Source organism: Hyla sarda, chromosome 5 (assembly GCF_029499605.1).
Source record: "Hyla sarda isolate aHylSar1 chromosome 5, aHylSar1.hap1, whole genome shotgun sequence".
NCBI lineage: Eukaryota > Metazoa > Chordata > Amphibia > Anura > Hylidae > Hyla > Hyla sarda.
Window position 1 is genome coordinate 208,803,614 of NC_079193.1, and position 6,187 is coordinate 208,809,800.

Genomic DNA, 6,187 nt, shown 5'->3' on the forward strand with positions numbered 1-6,187 from the left:
GGTTTCTGCTTTTAACTGCATTTACGAAATCCCTTTGGGCCCATAAGAGACCTCACATTGCTTTGTGTAAATTGATGTTATCTAGGTTAAAGGGAGAGCCTAAATTTCCCTGATATTCACCATTACAACCTGGCAAGCCTCTATCGCCACTGTATAGATGAAAGGTACTAGTCAATACTTTAACTGGTCCCTGGGATTGGCTATGGTGGCTCCTTGGTCTTTGGCTGCTTTACTACATAGCAAATATTCAGCCTTCCTGCCCCAAGTGAAGGGCAGTCTCCTTTTAAAGGACACTGCCGCTGAATGGAAGGAATAGATTTACCATTCCTGGTTAGTAAGCACTTACCTTTATGGTCGCACTCGAGTTCCCGAAGGGGAGAGGTAGCAAGTTTTGAGAGGGAACAGCTTTTCCACTCAACCCAACCACGCTTCCAGACCTTCTCAGAAGTGAGGGACACTTATGTCCTAGGAAAGGAACAGTTTCTACAATACCAGCAGCTTATGGCTTTCCTCCGACCTCATTTGTCTGATCTCTTTTGAGAGAGCAAACTGACTTAATTTGACTTGATGATAACGTTTGATTCTTCATATCACTCGTTGTCATTTCTACATTCCCATCTTACCAGGAGAGGCAGCGAAGGGGTGGCTAGTTTTTTGTTCCAATATTGGGATGGGAAGTTGGGGAGGGAGTCCCTCACTCTGCCAGTCTTAGAGGGCTGGGTGAAAATCTGTAAAGCTATCATCTGTGAGATGTGAAGGGAAACTCAGTATAAGATAATGCACCATGTGTCCATGGCTTCGTGCTAGCAAAGACGCCTGACCTCCCTGACTGCATTGAACACTGTCTGAACTGTGGGGAGCGAGCCACCGATTTGCTTTATGGTCTTGTTAACTGTGGACATTCACACTGGACTGATTTGGTTGCCCTTCTGGGAAGCAAACTTGGGGTAAGGCTGCCAGTTGACCCATTTCTCATAGTTCTACATGTGGCTCCGGATATACTGGAAGTCACCTTACTGATGCACTATTTTATTCTGGTAGCTAAGAGATGCCTGCTCACACACTGACTATCTTCTGATATGACTACTGTGGGGAACGAGATATAGCAGAGGACAAAATATCTCTTTATAGATCAGATTGAATATGGTAGGACCAGGGAAAAATCTGCCAAGGCTTTCGTTAGAAAATTGAAGGCTTTTATTGTTTCCTTTTTGTCTGACTCTGAGATAACCCGGGTAGTTGCTTCCATTATAGACACTTCATGGTTCCTGTTGAGGCTGATTGGGCAGATTGGAAGTGGGTTGGTTGGACAGAATGGGGGGGTAACTTTCTGTAGAGAAGGTGGGGGTGTCCTGGCCTTTATCTGGGGTGGCAACTTTATTGATTTGAGACTAATTGGGAGGGGGTGTGGAGGCCCTGTTCCTTTCTTTCTTCTTTTTTTTTTGGGTGGTGGGGTGGGAGGGATGTTAGGAGTTATTATATTTTGTATTACACTGGATTACGTATTGCACTTTTGCTGTATGTTATCAGTGCTATTCACCATTATTAATGGTATTTTGGTAGTGATTGATGGTCGCTACTTGCTTTGTATGCACATGTTACCATTCATTTTCCTTATATCGGCAATGCCCAGCTCTTGTTGTGTAAATCCCATCTACCTCAAAATGGTACCAATAAAAAATTAAGTTCACTATGCACCAAACAGGCCTTCATATAGCACTATAGGTGGAAAAGCAAAAATGCTATAGGGGTCAGAATATGGCGATGAAGAGCTACTGAAAAAAAAAAAGAAGTATTAAAACATAACAATCTAAATCATTTTTACCACACACAGGGAAATGAAAGCCCCACAAATTAGCAAAATTTCTTTTTTTTTTTTTTTTTTTTTTCAATTTTAGCCCACAAATATTTTTTTGAGAGAGCTTTGCCAGATGATGTGTTATAAATAAGGTTGCCATTAAAAAGTACAACTTGTTTTGCAAAAAATAAATACATGAATAAAAAAACTGATACAGGTGTGTCGATGGAAAATCAAAAAGATTACTAATCTTAAAAGGTAAAGAGGAAAAAACAAGTAAAAAAAAAAGCAAAAATCACTGCTGTGGGAAGGGGTTAAAGGGGCTCCAGAAAGTTAAACAGATTTGTAAAATTACTTCAATTAAACAATCTTAATCCTTCCAATAATTATCAGCTGCTGAAGTTGAGTTATTATTTTCTGTCTGGCAACAGTGCTCTCTGCTGACATCTCTGCTTGTCTCGGGAACTCCACAGAGTAGAAGAGGTTTGCTATGGGGATTTACTTCTACTCTGGACAGTTCCCGAGACAGGTGTCATCAGAGAGCACTTAGACAGAAAAGAACAACTCAACTTCAGTAGCTCATAAGTACTGAAAGGATTAATGTTTTTTAACCCCTTAAGGACTCGGGTTTTTCCGTTTTTGCATTTTCATTTTTTCTTCATCACCTTCTAAAAATCATAACGCTTTAAAATTTGCACATAAAATTCCATATGATGGCTTATTTTTTGCGCCACCAATTCTACTTTGCAGTGATATTAGTCATTTTACCAAAAAATCCACGGCGAAATGGGAAAAAAAAGTTCATTGTGCAACAAAATAGAAGAACAAATGTCATTTTGTAAATTTTGTGGGCCTCTGTTTCGACGCATTGCCTTTTTCGGTAAAAATGACACCTTATCTTTATTCTGTAGGTCCATATGGTTAAAATGATACCCTACTTATATAGGTTTGATATTGTCGTACTTCTGAAAAAATCATAACTACATGCAGGAAAATTTATACGTTTAAAATTGTCATCTTCTGACCTTTATAACTTTTTTATTTTTCCGCGTACGGGCCGGTATGAGGACTCATTTTTTGCGCCGTGTTCTGATGTCTTTATCAATACAATTTTTGCATTGATCGGACTTATTGATCACTTTTTATTCATTTTTTATGATATTTAAAGTGACCAAAAATACGCTGTTTTGGACTTTGGAATTTTTTTGCGCGTATGCCATTGACCGTGCGGTTTAATTAACAATATATTTTTATAGTTCGGACATTTACGCGATACCTTATATGTTTATTTTTATTTACACTGTTTTTTTTATGGGAAAAGGGGGGTGATTCAAACTTTTATTAGGGAAGGGGTTAAATGACTTTTATTAACTTTTTTTTTTTCACTTTTTTTTTTGCAGTGTTGTAGCCCCCATAGGGGGCTATAACACTGCACACACTGATCTTTTACCCTGATCCATGCAAAGCCATAGATTTGCATGGATCAGTGTAATAGGGGGTTGATTGCTCAAGCCTGTAGCTCAGTCTTGGAGCAATCAAACGCCGATCGGACGCGATAGAGCAAGGTAAGGGGGCCTCCGCTCGCGTGCTAGCTGATCGGGACATCACGATTTTATCATGATAGTCCCGATCAGCCCGACTGAGCTGCCGGGAAGCTTTTACTTTCATTTTTGATGCAGCGATCAACTTTGATCGCCGCATCTGAAGGGTTAATAGTGCGCGCCACAACGATCGGTGTCACGCGCTATAAGCCCAGGGTCCCGGCTATGAATAGCAGCAGAGACCGACCCGGTGTGATGCGGGGTCACTGTGTGACCCCGTTTTAAACACCGGGACCGGGCGCAGGGTGTACAGGTACACCCTGCGTCCTTAAGAGGTTAATAGAAGTAATTTCCAAATCTGTTTAACTTTCTGGAGCCAAGTGAAAGTTTTTTCCTCGATAACCCCTATAAATGATACTATGCAATACAGACAAACCTCTAAAAAGTTTGAAACCACTAGTATTATACTGTATTTGTATCTTTTTGAGTAGAACCAGAAATGGAGGACCCAGTGGTTAGAACCCAACAAACTGAAAATGAATTACCTATCCAGTGGATAACAAATCTTGTCTGCTGATTAAAAAAGATGCAATGAAGTTAGCAGGTCACATGATGGAAGAATCAGATCTCTCCCACAGCAGACACCTTTTCCGGGTCTTAAGAGAAGCTCCCAGTACTCAAATACACCAAGGACTTAAAGTAAGGCAAAACTGTGTAACAACCAAACAGTCACAAGAAAAAAAAAGAAAAAAAAAAACATATAAAAGCATGTGTCAATGCAAGCAGGTAATAAATGACAAAATCCTAGGAGCTTTCCATGCCCCATACTGAAGATAGGAATATTTAACCTCTTCCTGACATGATATTCATGTACATGATATGTTAGCCAAAGAAGTACTGTATAGAGCACCATCCAGTTACACTCAGTGCCAGATGTTCTGTAGGTTATACCTGCCATCTAGCAGGTGTGGCATCTAGGGAGTTATTTGTCAGGTGCCCTTCCTGTTCCAGTGCTGGTCAGCACCCCATGATGCTAATCGGTTGTTATCACAGATATGGACCTTGTGAAGGTCTCCATGGCTGCTATGTCAGATCTGCAAGTATAGCCTGCCGCTTTTTAAAGCCTACAAAACAAATTTACATACACTTATTAACAATGAAATATTACAATATTAGTTGTTGAAATCAAATGTACCTTTATGTGTGAATATAATGATGATATATGTAAGTAATTACAATATTAAAGCAAAAGGATATGTTTATTGGCCCATCTCTAGCCTAGATACAAGATGAGATAATGCAAGGCATGGAGGCATACAGGTTCCATATGGTATTTAGCCTAAGCTGGTGTCCAGGCAGGCCAAGAAAATGTTATATGTTAATGTTAATATATTATATATATATATATATATATATATATATATATATGCTCATGTTGCACTTTTGTTGAAGTATGCAGATTGAGTTAGGGCAGGGGTCCTCAAACTTTTTAAAGGGGGGGCAAGTTCACGGTCCCTCAGACCGTTGGAGGGCCGGACTATAGATTAAAAAAATAAATAAATATGAACAAATTCCTATGCACACTTATATATCTTATTAGTGGACTACCCCTTTAAGTACGCAGCATAGCTCCCCCCACATTAGGTTGGCAGTATAGATCCTCCCACATTAGGTTGTAGTTCCCCCACATTAGGGTTGGCAGCATAGTTCCCCCACATTAGGGTTGACAGCATAGTTCCCCCACATCAGGGTTGGCAGTATAGTTCCCCTACATTAGGTGCAGTACAGTTCCCCCACATTAGGCGCAGTACAGTTCCCCCACATTAGGTGCAGTATAGTTCTCCACATTAGGTGCAGTACAGTTCCCCCCACATTAGGTGCAGTACAGTTCCCCCCACATTAGGTGCAGTACAGTTCCCCCCACATTAGGTGCAGTACAGTTCCCCCACATTAGGTGCAGTACAGTTCCCCCCACATTAGATGCAGTATAGTTCCCCCACAATAGGTGCAGTATAGTTCCCCCACATTAGGTGCAGTATAGTTCCCCCACATTAGGTGCATTATAGTTCCCCCACATTAGGTGCAGTATAGTTCCCCCACATTAGGTGCAGTATAGTTCCCCCACATTAGGTGCATTATAGTTCCCCCACATTAGGTGCAGTATGGTTCCCCCACATTAGGTGCAATATAGCTCCCCACATTAGGTGTAGTATTGCTCCCCACATTAGGTGAGTAAAGTTCCCCCACATTAGGTGCAGTATAGATCCCCACATTAGGTGCAGTATAGCTCCCCACATTAAGTGCAGTATAGTTCCCCCACAATAGGTGCAGTATAGTTCCCCCACTTTAGGTGCAGTATACTTCCCCCACATTAGGTGCAGTATAGCTCCCCACATTAGGTGCATCATAGCTCCCCACATTAGGTACAGTATAGCAGTATAGTATGTTCCCCCACAGACATACAGCCTCCAGCCATACACCGTATGGCTGGAGGCTGTATGCCTGTGTACTGCCCCACTTCAGTGCTCCGACCACTACTCCTCCGGTCCGGCCATAGCAGTAAGTCCCGGGCCAGGAGGAGCGGTGGTCTGAGCACCGAAGCTGACGTGCCGCTGGTAACACTTACCAAGCTGTCCAGCGCCCATCCTGCTCGCTGCTCCGCACTCCATTGCTATAGGCGCACGCACGGGATGTGACGTCCCTGCATGTGCTACTTCCCGGCGGCCCCTGCTTTTTTAAAGTAAATGCGGGGCCGCCGAGAGCGCATTCCTGTGTCCCGAATACATTTTTCGGGACACAGGGATGTTCCTAGGCAGCGACGTACCAGATAAATGTCCTCGGCGGGCCG